Source organism: Sturnira hondurensis, unplaced genomic scaffold, assembly GCF_014824575.4.
Source record: "Sturnira hondurensis isolate 20B ecotype Veracruz unplaced genomic scaffold, ASM1482457v3 Scaffold0014854, whole genome shotgun sequence".
In the NCBI taxonomy this organism is placed as follows: Eukaryota; Metazoa; Chordata; class Mammalia; order Chiroptera; family Phyllostomidae; genus Sturnira; species Sturnira hondurensis.
In genome coordinates this window covers 10,794,067-10,810,400 of record NW_028087485.1, presented here as the reverse complement: position 1 = coordinate 10,810,400, position 16,334 = coordinate 10,794,067, and the positions used below count along the sequence as shown (strand labels likewise).

General features: G+C 41.0%; 1 protein-coding gene across 6 annotated transcripts in view; it reads left to right on the top strand.

Moving 5' to 3' along the window:
* Nucleotides 1–3,153: 3,153 nt before the first annotated feature.
* Nucleotides 3,154–16,334, top strand: part of GBF1 (golgi brefeldin A resistant guanine nucleotide exchange factor 1) — a 132,375-nt gene continuing 119,194 nt past the window's right edge. For all 6 annotated transcript variants that reach the window (XM_037064061.1, XM_037064058.1, XM_037064062.1 and 3 more), the window contains exon 1: nucleotides 3,154–3,409. The gene's annotated coding sequence lies outside the window, so the exon portion shown is untranslated. The remainder of the gene's footprint in view (nucleotides 3,410–16,334) is intronic.

Genomic DNA, 16,334 nt, shown 5'->3' with positions numbered 1-16,334 from the left:
GGCCGGCGGTTTTCAGAGCTCAGACTTCGCTGCCGCTCAAGTTCCGGCGATTTTCTCCACTTGTCGCTGTCTGTCTCTCTGCCCATTTGTGTCTGCTCCAATCCTCCTACGTCTCGCCTTTCTTTCCTCTTTTTTCTCGTCCACCGCTTTGCTCCTGTTCTTCGTCCCTCTCCTCCCTCCTCTGTCTCTTTGAAAGTCTGTTTCTTTCAGCTCCTCTTTTCCTTCACATCTTTCTCTCCTTTCTGTTTTTGGCTATCTCCCGCCCTCTCCCCGCTTTTTCTCTCCTCTAAGGAAGGCGACTTTGTGGAGGAAGGAGAGTTTGGAATGAAATAAACCAAAGCATCATTCTAACCCTGCCACCAAGCACACCATCACTGGGTGACCTTGGAGAAGTAACTATCACTCCTTTGCCTCCACGCATCCCCAAAAGTTAAAGGAGGCTCTCATGGAATCTCAGGGCTTGGACTGGGCACTCTTCAGAGGCCTGGGCAGTACACTCTTCACCTCTGAGTCTGCACTTTTGACTTGCCCAAGCTATGCTCTTCCAGCCTTAACAGGGCTAGTTTTTCCTTGGTGATACCAGGTTCAGTTCTGTGGGCAAGGTGTGGCCTTGGTGCTTGCTAGTTAGAAAGTTGCAAGGAATAGGACAGATGTCCCAAGGAACATGTGGAGTCAGATTGGGTTGTTTGAGTGCCCTTGAGGGCCTAAGCCCAGTCATGCAATGTGTTCCTAAGATAAATCTGACCAGTCATGTCTCTGCTTAAAACCCTTCAATGGCTCCTGAGCCCTCAGGATAAAGGTCAAGCTCCCTTGTCTGGCATACAGGACTTTCAGGATCTGACTCTATCTTAATCTCCAATCTCTTAGTAGATTCCTGCACACCTCTGGCTTTTCTTCTGACAGTAACATATTTCTGGCTAGTCTTCATCTGGTCAATTCCTAATCATCCTCTTGAGCTCCACTCAGGCCTCATTTTCTCTGGGAAGCTGTTCCTGAACTCCCAAGTTAGCCAGATGGCTAGCCTCATGCTCCCACAACTATCCTGTACATACCCTCTGTACTGAAGTGACCATGTCGCCCCCTATGATGCTAAGATTTAGGAGGACAAGTACCATGTCTCCCCCCGCCCCATGTTTCTAATAATGTAGGAACTCTACACTGAAATCTAAGAGGGAGATGTTCTAACTGGTAAGTAAGTTACGATGGAGGTTAGGAGGGGCTAGGACATTGTCATCTCTCTCCTCCTCATCTCTAACACACAATCTCATTCATGATTTTAGGCTGATTAATTTTTGGAAGTATGTGGGAGTGGAGATGGGGGAGTAGGGAGTTTTGGCCCACTTGAAGGATTTTCCAATTTTTGGCTGTTTAGGACCTCTTAATCTGATATAGACCCAGGAGACCAAATCCCAATATTCAGATGAAAGTGGATAATGGCTTAGGGATGCCCTGGAAAGAAGTGCTATGGTGGTTGTATCTTCTCCTCTCTTTGGATGAAAGAGGCAAGATCCTCAATTAGACCCAGAGACCAGGAGCCCAATGTACAGGTGCAGGGAGCTACTAAGGAGTTCTGCATCTCTGATGTCAAGTCTGATGAGTTCTTCTAATTAGAGAATCCTAGCACACAGATGGTCTTTGGATGTCTGGTTTTGAGACTACATTTCTATGGGGTTAGGTATAGCACTTCCCTGGATTTGGATCATGCAAAAATTGGAAGAGAGTTTGTATCATTTTTTCACTGCTTCCCAGCAGTTTCTTCAGGTCTGCAGGGAATCCTGGGCTCTATTCCAGAAAACGCAGGAAATTTCACCAGTCAATCTGCAAGGAGAAAACCCATCCCCCTGTCCTTTTCCTACACACTCTCACTTCCAGGTAATTGTAAATATCCTAGCAACCTCTGACATCTCTTTGCAGGAGGAGAGGCACCTGGTGAGTGAAAGCACCTAGATGCTAAAGCATCTAGCCTTTAGGCTTCTTAGTATTTCTAAGGCAAACAGGAAAGGCTTCAGCTTCCTGTCACTATTGATGTGGACTAACCGGTGTGATTAGCTTTGTTGGTAGTTAAAGAGTGTCCAAGGCTTAGTATGAGAGGCAGAGCTGGAATTCACAGCCTGATAGACTAGGGCATAAGAGATAGTGAAAGGGGGATGGAGGGGGGGGAAAGGGCAGAAAACTGTACTTGAACAACATTAAAAAAAAAGAATTATGGTTGATATTTTTTAAAAAAGAGATAGTGAAAGGCAGTGAAAATGAAAACTGAACTGAGGGTGAGGACACCTAGGTTAGTCTCTCTGCTCTGCCAGTAAATAGTTATGCAAACATGGGGTCCATCTTTCCACTCTCGGACTCAGTTTCCTGCTGTATAAAATAAAGAGACCTGAGGAGGTGGGAAGTATCCCGGTTTGGGGCTAGGTAGAGGGAAGGAAGGAGGGAGTTGGGGATGCTTTCCTCCTCTGGAATATTGAGTTAAAAAAAAAAGAGAGAGACCTGAATTAGATACTCAATGTTTCTGCCACCTCTCAGTTTTTCTATTTCTACATGATAGGAATGGGACACAGAAACAGAGTTGGAATGGAACAGACACATCTATGAAAAGCCAGACAGGATAGTGGGGAGAGTGTGCAAGGGGAGGATGGAATAAATTGTGACACTGGGCCTAGTATGGAGGGAACCCAGAAGCTGCCTCGTTTTGAAATGTTCCCTTAAAGGGCACGATTTTAGTTTAGGTGACTTTGATAGAGAGAGAAAGGCCCGGCCAGGGCAGGGATAAGGGAGTAGAGTCGCTTGCTCAGGGTCTCAAAATGTACCCCGCCCCCTTTCCAACAAATCATAGCTTTCCTCCCCATAATGCCCAGCAGATATTGCCAAGTTGCATTGCAACCGAACTCTAGCTAACTCCACCTCTCCAACCGCCCAGCACAATCTCTCTTCTTTTATTGGCTTTTATTGTTGTCACTCAGAGAGTCCTTATATCCATTGGTTGTCTCCTACCTACACTTTTCTTTCTCTTGTAATCTCACCTCTTTAGGCACAACCCACCTCTCGAAGCCAATTTTCTTTCTTCGATTGGATAGCTGGAGTGCCACTTTTCACGGTGCAAAGTTATGATTGGCTGTGCGCGGCAGGGCTCGCGCAGTTACCAGGCAGCGGGATAGACTGAGGCTAGTTACCACGTCAGTGAGCTGACAGGGAAGGTAGCCGGCTCCACCACCCGTTCCGGCCGAGTCTTACCGGCCACTGTGCGGCCCCTGACTACAGCCTCAACTTTCAGGAAAAGGGTTACTTCCTTTTTCCCATCTACCATCACAGCCGGGAGGGCCGCTTGGAGACGCCTTCGGAGCCTGGGCTGGACATGAGCAGCGGCTGCGGGTCCTGGGACTAGGCCCCGCCATTTTGGATCCGCTGACAGGTCAGCGAAGTCTCTTCTCAGAGTTCCAGGGTCGTGAAGGCCGCTCTGACATCGTGGTAGGGAGTAAGGGGAGGAGGACCTTTAAATCGTACGAGCCGGGGTGGGTTAAGTGCGCAGCGGCAGGGTTAAGGCAATGGAGAGATTGTTGTGGAAGGGCAACTGGGAGGAATGTAGGGGGCAAAGGTCAGGCCCCTGTCGCAGGTGGGGCGACTTAAGCTCTGATTTCTGATCCCTTGCAGATGCCCGAATTCTTTTTTCCTGTATTCCCAGACTTAACCTAACCTTTAGCTCCTCCCTTCCTGAGCTTTTTGCACTCTAAAGAGCTTTGTGCAACATCTGCTTTTCAGGGTTGATTTTTAGACCTTAGATACGAAAGTCTCTTCAGATTGTGTACAGCGTCCACTTCTTTGTGACTGCCACAGTAACTCAGCCAAACTGCTTCATTAATATTGGGTGATGAACCCGTGCGACCTAGACTCTGGTAGTGAGGTGTGCAGGGATTGAGGCCAGCAGTGTGGGGACCTGGGCTCTGAGAGGCTTTCTTCCCATAGGGCAGCTCAAATGCCAGTCTGGATCTGTGTATGAGCTTGTTTCTTATTTTACACAATATGTTTTACAGACATTGTCTCCTGGTGTATATTTTTGATTAGCATTTTCTCCCCTGGTCTTCTCCTCTCTTGGCCTAAAGAGATGAGGGTCAATCATAAGGAAGTCACTCTTTGATGACATATTTGGTGGAAAGCAGAGAGGGATTTGAAGAGTGGTGAAGTTTAGTGCTATTGGCCTGTTATTTTTAGTGGATAAGAAGAGTCATAAGAGATGTTCAGGCAGTTTAAAAGTGTAGGGTCAGGACAGCAGAGTGAATGATGGAACATAACCCCAAAAAGTATAGTTTATGGCACGGTGATGGCATTTGATAAATTGCTATATTGTAAACCTTAAAGTACCCCAAGGGTAAAGAGTAACTTAGAACAGAGTAATAGTGTAGATAGTGTTTTTAAATGCACAACATAAAAGTTTGTGTGCCTTTAAATTTTTTTTAATTTATTGATTTTAGAGAGAAAGTGAGAAACATCAATTCATTATTCCACTTAATTATGCATTCATTGGTTGATACTTATATGTGTCCTGACCAGGGACTGAACCTGCAGCCTTGCCATATTGGGGACAGTGCTTTAACCAACTGAGCTATTCAGCCAGGGAAGAAATTTGTATGCCTTTAATTCAGGTGCACAGGGCACTGCTCTGGGCCCTGTGGAGGATACAATGGAAAAGCTCTGTTTTGGGATTGCTCTGTTCAGCTTACTCACTTCTTAAAAACAGTAGCATATACTGGTATGTGCAGTGGCCTAGTTAGAGGATGTAGTAGGGATAAAGCCGTATCAGTCTAATGCCTTTCAGCATATAGTGGACACTCAGTAAATGTTATCTGTACCTAGTATTAGTTTGAGTATATGATCCAAAGTTGTGACATGGTTCTGCTCCTGACAGTCAGTACTTGTGCATGGTGAGGTAGTAACAAGGAGTCAAAACCTCATTGCATTAGAAGGGAAAGCTATCTAGAATCCAGATTGACTGAACTGTATTTCTACCTAATGCCTGCTCCCCTGCTGAAATTGTGTGTGTGTGTTGGGATAACATTTATTAACTTAAAATAAGTGGGTTGGAAATGGTATAGGCAACTATTTGCACTTTAAGTTGATGATATAAGTTGCAGAATTTTCAGAAAACTAGTTGAAAGAGGCTAATGAAATGACATAGCCCAGGAAGTATCTAGGTGTGATGGGGCAGCCCTGCTCATCTGGGTTGATATACCCTGTTAAGCCCTGTTGAGTTGAAAGATTTTCCCATTTTTTACTTAAAAAAAAAGTCATTTTCTAGATAGGAATAGTTTTTCACCCCTATCCCCACCCCAAATCAGAAAATGTGTACTTTTTCAAGACTTGGGTCTGAGCTTTTTAAAAAGGTGGCTGGTAGACTGTATGTTCTAATCTTAAAGTGATGCTCATTGGCACAGTGGGAACTCAGGTTGCAGACACTTCTCATAAGTAGCTGGGCACCAATCCTAGTTCAATTTGTAGTTCTCAGAGTTCCACTGCTATTTCACTTTCATGTGTTCCAGAAGGCAGAATGACTACCACTTTTAGGTAATAACTTCATTGACAAGGTACTTAGATTAGCTACTGTGGGCAGCTAGAGTGGAAGAAGACACAGCTCCTGCTTTTGAGGACACCCGCAACATTTATTCAGTACTCAGTGGAAGGATTATTGTAGCCTCTGTACGCCACTTGTGTTGCTTGATCACAGTCTGTTCCTGTAGTCTGACAAATTAGAATGATGCTGTTATTGGGGTATTGGTAGGGCTGAATTGAAGGACAGGGAAGGTTTATTTTACCCTCAGGCTGGAAGAGCTATGTAAATTGGCAGCTGTTCAGCTATTATTGTTCCTCTTTTCTGTCAGTGTGTCCAACAGTAATTGTTTAATTAAATGAAAATATAATAGAGCAGTGTGGGGATTTGGAGTCCCAATTGCAGTGGAAGTGATCATGGGAGTAACGATTTGCTGCCACTATGTAAACCAGGATTGGATTACGAACTCAAATGCCTGAGTATCAAGCAGGTAAATGATGGAAGTGAGCCAGGTGAGAATGTATTAGGATATAATGCAGTTGTACTGGAATGTGGACACAATATGGCCAGTTTTCCTGTTTTTGAGAAGAAATTGGATAGTTAGATCATTGGGTTTGAAATTGTTGGCAACTAGTTACTTTTTAAAAAAACCTTTGCAGGTGGAACAAAATATGTCTGTGGACTGGATTTTGCCCCATGACAGTGGATGATGACCCCTGCTATACAAGATGGGCAGGACTTGTGAGACTGCAGTCTTCATTATATACGCACTCAGACTAACTTGTTATCTTTGTCCTCCTCAGCCACTGTCACCCTCATACCGTGGGTGCCCTGAGTGTTTAACAGATGAGTGAGAGAGCCTTGTTTTATTTTTCATCTTCTACTTGGCAGAAGGAACGTCTTTGAACAGTTTTGGCTATATCTTACTGGCTCACCTTGCAATATAGTTCTTGGAGTAAACTCAGAATCTCTAGAAGGAGAAAGTGCCGTGACAGAGCTGAGGTACATTGGTCACCTGATTATCATCAGGTTTGGGAGGATTTTCCAGTCCTGTTCTGTCAGGGCACCAGCTTTTTTCCTGGATTGACTTTCTGTTTCTTCCACCCTTTGTGTAAATTTCTTGAGCCCAGTAGGTTTCCTAGTACAGTAATTCTCGGTTACTTTCAATAAAGTGCAACTATCGTGTGTTTCTCAGCCAGCGCTGGAAACCTTGTAAACTCTGCATCTTTAGTGTTCCTCTGGAACGTTTGAGAAGTGGAGTGAAGGTAAATCTTGGAAGGGCTAGCTGAGGGTTGTTCAGCTCCTGGTACCTTCTACCCTCTCAGAAAACCCATCAATGTTCTCTTGGTTTGCAGAGCTCTATGCTAGACACAAAATCATACGAAAAAGAAAAAAAAACCCTTAAGTCTTTGCCTTTGGAGAATCTAATGTCTGATTTGTTAAGGACAACTTTTAAAAGCAGTTAAGGAAAAAAATAACTTAAATAATGGTCTACTAATGACAGCTAGAACCAAAGAAAACAATATAGAAACATGTATGAAGAATTGACAATAATGTAAAGAATTATATACAGGGTCAGCACAAATAATACCCATGTTTTTATTGCAAAATCTTTTATTGTGCCCTGGCTGGTGTAGCCCAGTGGATTGAGCACTGGTCTTGTGAACCAAAGGGTCTCCAGTTCGATTCTCAGTCAGGGCACATGCCTGGGTTGCAGGACAGGTCCCCAGTGGGGCCATGTGAGAGGCAACCACACATTAATGTTTCTCTCCCTCTCTTTCTCCTTCCCTTCCTATCTCTAGATATAAATAAATAAAATCTTTAAAAAATCTTTTATTAAAAAATCATAGGTATGTACCATATTTTGCCATGTATAATGTGCTCCCATGTATAATGAGTACCCACATCTTTGGTCCAAACTTTCAAGAAAAAAATCTTTTGTAGTAATTTTTAAATTATTTATTTATTTATATTTAGAAATAAAACTGATTATTGAATTCCAGGGTATTATTTTACATATAGATATTTTTATTGCTTTCTAGAGGTACACTTTTAACGCATAAGCATAAATAAAAGAATTGAAAACATTTATATAGGTATGGAATTAGTACTACCCATGTATAATGTGCTTTCTTATTTTTCCCTCAAAAACTTGGGCAAAAAAGTATGCATTATACATGGCAAAAATACAATAAATCTGTAACATAACTATCACATTCAAGCACACCATATGACATTTTAGGTGAAATGTTCAAATTAAAACTATAAATTACGCCATCATGTTATTACCCTACCAGGTGTACTCAAGCAGGCATTACCTCTGTTGGACTGTATTTCACCTAAGAAATGTGAACATGCAAATAGCACATGAGGAGACTTCAGGAAGATAGATGTAAGAATGGAAGTGTTATGATTTGGCTGGTGGGTAAATGTGGATTCTTTTTGTCTCTAGGATGGCTTGTATGGAAGGTTTGTAACTTTTGGTACAGAAACAAATAATAAGATGCAGAAAGGTTTGTTTGCCTGACTTAGAGTCCTTGTCTTCTATGAAGTCACTGTTTTCACAAGAGGTGGCTGTAGCTGCACCACTGTTGAAGAGTCAGTCTTGGTGTTTGTTCATTTATCTATTTGTTCATTTAATATTTATCATTTTTCTTACTATATATCAGACATTGGGAATAAAAAGGTGAATAGTCATGGTTTCTTCCTAAGATGCTCATAGGCTTATGGGAAAGACAGACAAAATAATTATAGATGAGGATAAGGTATGTTTAAATAGAGCTATGTACAATGTTGTGGGGTGACAATAAAGGAGTAGTAATACTCTTGGGGGGAGGGGCTTGGCTAGGAAAGACTAAACAGCTGGCATTATCATAGTAACAGCTAACATGTTTTGGGTTTTACTATCCCTGGTACCATGCTAGGTGCTTTATAGGGTTTTATTTAGGCCCCACAGCAACTGGATGAGGAGGTACTATCTCCATTTTGTAAAGAAGAACTGTGAACTGGGGCTCAAGAAGTTAAGAAACTTGGTTAAGTAAGATCATATAGGTAGTAACAGTCAAGATTGGAGCTCAGGTCTGTATTCACTCTTAAGCTTGTTTTTGTAACTGTTGTGATATACTCTCTTACATTGAGTTTTGGATAGAATGAGTAAGGCTTTACCATGTGGTCAAGAGTTGGGGTAAAGGTTAAAAATGGAAAGGGAACGGCATGTGCAAATGCAGAGAGACAGTAAAGACCATAACTTTAAAAAGAAGGAACTTTTGGCCCTGGCTGGTGTGGCTCAGTGGATTGAGCACTGGACTGTGAACCAAAGGACTGCCGGTTCGATTTCCAGTCGGGGTACATGCCTGGGTTGCTGGCCAGGTCCCCAGTGGGGGGCACATGAGAGGCAACCACACATTGATGTTTCTCTCCCTCTTTTTCTCTCCCCGTTCCCCTCTCTCTAAAAATAAGTTAAAAAATCTTAAAAAAATAAACAAAAATACTGTTAAAATAAATAAAAAGAAGAAACTTTTGGTAGTGTATTTTATATATATAAAGAATATGAGGTCTGTTCAGAAATTAGCCAGTCAAGTAATATGAAAAATAGAGACATTTGTTATAGAAGATACCAGATACAAGAAACATGGTACATAGGATCTCAGTCCCCTTCAAAGCAGATACCTCAGGACCTCACACAGTTCTCCCTATCTCCATGAGCTGCCCTGTCATATTTTCTTGAATTTCACTGATGGTCTGAAATCTCTTCCCTTTCAAAGGTGATTTTAGTTTTGGGAAAAGCCAGTAGTCTCAGGGTGACAAATGTGGGCTTTAGGGGAGCTGAGTCACCTGGGTGATTTGATGTTTTGCCAAAAAACTCTACAAGAGATGTGATGCATTAGAGGATGCATTGTCATGATGAAGCTGCCAATCAATAGTTGCCCATAGCTGCAGCCTTCTGAATTAATCATCTGAAAAGTTTCCACTAAAGAATGTTCAAGCTTAGTGCAAAATTTGATGTAGTTTTCTTTTTTTTAAGATTTTACTTATGTACCTTTAGAGGGGAAGGAGAGGGGGAGAGAAACATAGATGTATGGTTGCCTTTTGTGCATCCCCTGCTGGGAGTTGGCCTGCAGGGAACTGGCCTGCAACCAGGCATGTGCCCTGACTGGGAATAGAACCGCGATCGTGTGGTTCGCAGGCCTGTGCTCAATCCACTGAGCTACACCAGCCAGGGCTGCAGATTTCTTTTAAAGATTTTATTTACTTATCTTTAGAGGGGAAGGGAAGGAGAGAGGGAGAGAAATATCAATGTGTAGTTGCCTCTCGTGAGTCCTCTCGTGCTGGGAATTGGCCTGCAACCCAGGCATGTGCCGTGACTGGGAATCGAACCATGATCCTTTGGTTTGCAGGCCCACACTCAATCCACTGAGCTACGCCAGCCAGGGCTGATGCAGATTTGTTATTCCACTCAGTCATTTTGAATACTATAGCCAAATAGTACACAGGCTCACTCAATGGTATCTATGTCCCCCACTGACTAGAACAGTGCAGTCATCATTGTTCACACTTGCGCATTGTAGTCCATTCTCCTTGATTGCAGGTTATATTGATGTTGCACAAACTATTCTTGTTATATTAACAATGGCTGTACTTTTTCCGGACAAACCTTGTATATATAGCATACATGGGGCATCAATATCCTCCACCCAGCTTAAAAAACATCACCCAAACTGAGGCCACCTGTATGCCCTTTCCTGACACCCCTCTCCCCCTGGCCACTGGTCTAAATTTTTGTTAGTTTTGCTGGCGTATAGTCTTGGCAGTGTTATTGCTGAAGTATAGGATATGAAGTTTTTCAACTTTGTAAGATAATTCCAAATTATTATCCATGAGTTGTATCAAAATTTACATACTTACCAGCCACTTGGTCTGCATTTTTACCAATTCTTAGTACTGTCATATTAAAATTTTTATGCTATTTTGGGAGTATAAAATGGTATCTCATTTTATAATCTTATTCTGTAATTTTCTTGATTATTAATGAAGCTCATAATCTTTTTATTTATTTATTTGCTGTTTGTATTTCCTTATTCTGTAAAACGCCCACTCGTGTCTCTTGCTAGTTTGGGGGGGGCAGTTTATATATCTATTATTTTTTTAAAGATTTTATTTATTTATTTTTAGAGAGAGGGGAGGGGAAGGAGAAAGAGAGGCAGAGAAACGTCAATGTGTGGTTGCCTCTCGTGTACCCACAACTGGGGATCTGGCTCTCAACCCAGGCATGTGCCCTGACTGGGAATCAAACTGGGGACCTTTTGGTTCTCAGGTCAGTGCTCAATCCACTGAGCTACATCAGCCAGGGCTATATATCTATTCTTTAGTTTATTAAATGTTATTTTATATTATGAATATTGCTTCTTTATTAGTGGTATGTGTTACAAATATTTTCTCCCAGTTTGTAATTTATGTTTTCCCTCTTTTTTATGGTTCCCTCTTTTGAATAAGTGTCTTTAATTTAAAAAAAATTCTCACCTGAGGATATGTTTATGGATTCGAGAGAGAAGAGGAGAGAAAGAAACATTGATGTGAGAGAGAAATATTGATTGGTTGTACATTGGAAATTGAACCATAACCTGGGTATGTGCCCTGACCAGGATTGAACCCACAACCTTTTAGTGTACAGAACCAACCAACTGAGCCTCCAGCCAGGGCTAAACATCTTTAATTTTAACATGGCTTAATTTACCAATTTTTTTAATGGGTTGTGTTTTTTGTTTCCTCTTTCGGTACTTTTCCCCTATGCTGAGATTATGAAAATGTTCTTAAATATTATCTTCTAAAAGTTTTCAAGTTTTGTGGGGGTTTTTTTGCATTTAAGTCTTTAGTTCATTTGAAATAGAATTTTTGGTATTCCATGAAGTAAGGGTCCACTTTATTGTTTCTGTTTCTCCTGCTTTTGTTTGGATCTAGAGGGAGTTGCCGGTTGATACAGTAGCTCCTCTTTGGATTCTCTTGGGGTGAGTAGCAGGGATGCTGCAAAGCATCATTCTGAGTGCTACAGATTCAGCTTTAAACAGACAGGTCTTTCAAAGGATACAGGAATTATGTTGCTCAGAGTCTCTGGGTCAGTGGCTTTATGTGACAGGGATGTTAGTGTGAATTTTTTGGTGGTTCCTTCTTGTGTTATTTCTGGTACAAGAGAAACCTTAAGTTCTTTTCTGCCACACTTATATGTGGTCTCCACAGGTCTTTGTGACCTCGTGACAAGGGGTTCTGAGCCATCAGGTACCTGACAGCAAATGGTTCATCAGAGCTTCCCATTTGAAGCTGAAGAACTGATTGCTTTAGACGATTGCCTGGGTGAAGAGATAAGTGCTCAGAGGCTGGAGGGAGATTAGGCAACTCTGCATAGTCTTTGAAAATAATTCCTTTTTTATTCCCTAGCTGTTTTTTTCCCCTAAGAAAAGAAGTTTAAGACAATATTTTTTTGCTTAGATCTTTGCTAGCTTAGAAAGTTGTTAGCATTTGGTGCCTAATGAATTTTGATCAAATGTTAGGTTGATTATTTCATTTGGAATCCCGGTTCAAAATTTATCTCCTCCAGGAAGCTTCCCAAATAGCATGTAGATTTTTTTAAAAAAATATTTTATTTATTTATTTATCTTTAGAGGGGAAGGAGAGAGGGAGAGAAACATCAATGTATGGTTGCCTTTTGTGCATCCCCTGCTGGGAGTTGGCCTGCAGGGAACCCGCCTGCAACCCAGGCATTTGCCCTGACTGGGAATCGAACCACAATCCTCTGGTTCACAGGCCCGTGCTCAATCCACTGAGCTACACCAGCCAGGGCTAGCATGTAGATTTTAATAGTTATCAGTTAGTCCCATGAACACTTTGTTTGCAATTTGTAGTTCAGTGTTGCTTACTTGTTACTGTTGTTTTTCAATATCAGTGTTTTCTCTCATTCTTTTAGTTATTTGAAAGGGAAATTAAGTATTTTTATTTTATAATTCCCTTTCTAGGCCCCCTGAAATATTTTTACAATGAAGTACAATGACAGGTATTCTGGGGACCCTGTCTTGTGCAGAATATGCACAATAACCTTATATTGAAGGACTTCCATAGTTTGCCCCCACTTGCTTTTCTAGTTTTACCTCCAGTTACTTCCCTAGGAATAATGTTCCAGCCAGTCTGGAATAATCACGATCCCCTAAATACACACCAAATTTTCTTACCTGTAAGCCTTTACTCACGCCATTCTCTCCTTATAATTTCAACTTCCTGAATCCTGTCTTTCAGTTGCCTTTCTAGGGCTCCCGCCAGAAATAATATTCTTTGCTTCACTCCTGTAACACTATGTGTCACTCATGCATTGGTATTACATATGGTAGTTCGTATGTATATGTATGTGGTTTATCTAATCTACTATATTATAAATTTCTTGTGGGTTGGTCACAATACAGGGTCAATTCTATATGACTGTGCCTAGCATTTTGCTTAGCATGAGCTAAGGAATGGCTGATTGAATGAAGTAAACGTCATTTAATTAACTTTGTTGCTTTTAATCATTTATGGATAGAATAATGAAAAACTTTCTAAATAGACTACTTATTTAAAAAATCAGTTAATTGAAATTTTAAAATAGGTATTAGGTAATATATGTATGTAACACAAAATTAAAAAGATACAAAATATACAGAGAAAAGTAAGTCTTCCTATCACCTGTTCCGCAGTTCCCCAGTTCTTTTTTTAAAAAATATTTTATTTTATTTATTTATTTATATATTTTTTTGTTTTAAAGATTTTTATTTATTTATCTTTAGAGGGGAAGGGAAGGAGAGAAGGAGAGAAACATTAATGTATGGTTGCCTCCTGTGAGTCCCCTGTTGGGAACTGGCCTGCAATCCAGGCATGTGCCCTGACTGGGAACTGAACTGCGATCATGTGGTTTGCAGGCCCGTGCTCAATCCACCGAGCTACACCAGCCAGGGCTATTTATTTTATTTTTAAACAGGGGAAGGGAGAGAAAGAGGGGGAGAGAAACATCAGTGTGTGGTTGCTTCTCAAGTGCCATGCCATGGGGGACCTGGCCTGCAACTAGGCACATGCCCTGACTGGGAGTCAAACCATTGGCCCTTTGGTTCACAGGCCAGTGCTCAACCCTCTGAACTACACCAGCCAGGTCCCTAGTTCTTTTTTCTGGAGGCAGCTTCTGAGTCTCTTAAAAATCCTTCCAGAGATATAGAGCATACTCATCTTGCCTAAATAATTTAAGGAAGGAGGGATAATAGAGATTTTATCTTTACCGATGCTTTTAATTATTTTCAAATTTCTTTTTCTTCTCAGTTCCCTTCCTCCTCCGAAGAAAAGTTGTATATTCTCATCTTTGAACTTCTCAGGAAGAGAACATTGTTGTGTGTCTAGACCATTTGGAAAGCAGATTGTTTTCTGAGACTAAGCTAGTTATTTATTTAAATTGTCATTAAAATAAATTTTGTCTTGCCTTGGTTGGGTGGCTCAGTTGGTTGGAGCATCATTCTGTACACCAAAGGGCTGTGGGGTTTGATTCCCAATCAGGGCATGTAAGCGAGACAGCCGATTGATGTTTCTCTCACATCGTTACTTCTTTCTCAAATCAATATAACTTATCCTCGGGTGAGGATTAAAATAAATAAATGAATAAAATAAATTTTGTCTTATGTTGGATTCCTTTATGGATTGGGGGAGGTGTTATGGGCCTGGACAAAATTTGTACGAGTTCTTTTTCCCTTTATTATAGTATTTTTCGTACTTCTCACTTTCTGGGGGCCCTGTCTTGTGCAAAATATGCTAATGGAGCTACTTGGATTCATTTTTTAAAAATATTTTATTTATTTATTTTTAGAGAGAGGGAAGGGATGGAGAAGGAGAGGGAGCGAAACATCCATGTGTGGTTGCCTCTCATGCGCCCTCCACAGGGGACGCTGCCAGCAACCCAGGCACATGGCCTGACTGAGAATCAAATAGGTGACTCTTTGGTTTGAAGGCCAGCATTCAATCCACTGAGCCACACCAGCCAGGGCAGGATTCATTTTTTTCTGTGTATCTCTGGTTTAGTTTTCTTTTAGATCCCACCGAACTCTGTAAATGCCTTATTGGCAGAAATGTACAGTAATACATTCTGGTAAAAAAATTGACACATTATAGATAAGACTAGAATATTCTCTGATTATACCTAGATTTCAAAATACATTCTCTAAAAATAACTATGGTTATTGAGGTTGGGTTACATCCCCCAAGACCTTTTATTCTGTATTTATATATCTGTATATACCTGTATAAAATATATTAAGTACACTTAACAACATGGATGACTCACAGGCATAATGTTTCCAGGGAAAAGGGCAAATTGCAGAATATTTACAATATATTAGTCACATATAGTATAAAAATGCAGGATAATACTATATATTGTTTAAAAGATACATACCAAGAGCCCTGGCTGGTGTAGCTCAGTGGATTGAGCGTGGGCCTGCGAACCACACAATCACGGTTCGATTCCCAGTCAGGGCACATGCCTGGGTTGCAGGCCAGTTCCCAGCAGGGGACTCACGAGAGGCAACCATACATTGGTATTTCTCTCCTTCTCTCCTTCCCTTCCCCTCTAAAGATAAATAAATAAAATATTTTTAAAAAAAGATACATACCAAGGAAGTAAAAGTATAAAACAACATAAAAGTTTATTAACATCAGGTTTAGAATAGTGGGACCTGTGAATGAAAGAGAGGAGGATATGATTAGGGAGAACACACAGAGACTTGTGTTGCACTACTCTTAAACTGAATACTAGCCTTTATATTACTCTTTATATCTCACTGTATGTTACATATTGCATTTAAAATTTTTTAAAAAGATTTTATTTATTTATTTTCAGACGGTTGGAGGGAAGGAGAAAGAGAGGGAGAGAAACGTCAATGTGTGGTTGTCTCTCATGTGTCCCCCACTGGGAGGACTTGTTTGGACTTGGCCAGCAAAATAGGCATTTGCCCTGACTGGGAATCAAACTAGTGACCCTCTGGTTCATAGGCTGGCACTCAGTCCACTGAGCCACACCAGCCAGGCCTGCATTTAAAGTTTTTTATTTTATATTTTAATTTTTATTTATTGATTTGAGAGGGGATGTTAGAGAGAGAGAGGGGAACATTGATTTGTTGTTCCACTTATTTATGCATTCATTGGTTGATTCTTGTATGTGTCCAGGCTGGGGATCAAACCTGCAATCTTGATGTATCAAGACAATATTCTAAGCAACTGAGCTACCTAGCCAGGGCAAATTGAAAAAATATATATATGTGTGTGTGTGCATGCGTGTGTGTTTAAGGCAAATTAAGTATAAATCAGTAGCAAAGTGTTTTTTTCTTTAAAGACTTTATTTACTTTTTAGAGAAAGGGGAAGGGAGGGAGAAAGGGAAAGAAACATTGATCAGTTGCCTCTTTCACACCCCCAACCCAGGGACCTGGCCTGCAACCCAGGCATGTGCCTTGATTGGGAATCGAACTGATAACCTTTCAGTTCTCAGGCTGGCACTCAACCCACTGAGCCACACCAGTCAGGATAATATTGAATACTTTTAAATTAAAAATCTAGGGAGAAGGGGCAGTGGAGCAAAAATGGCGACATCTGCAATATTGTCAACAATAAAAATAAAGAAATAAAGAAAAAACCCCAAAATCTAGCCTTTTCTGCAAGAGGGTTTGTTTTTACATTAGTGGTCATTCAATGTGTCTGACTGCTCCTTCCATGTCTAATTTGTTTTGTATACTTAGCATT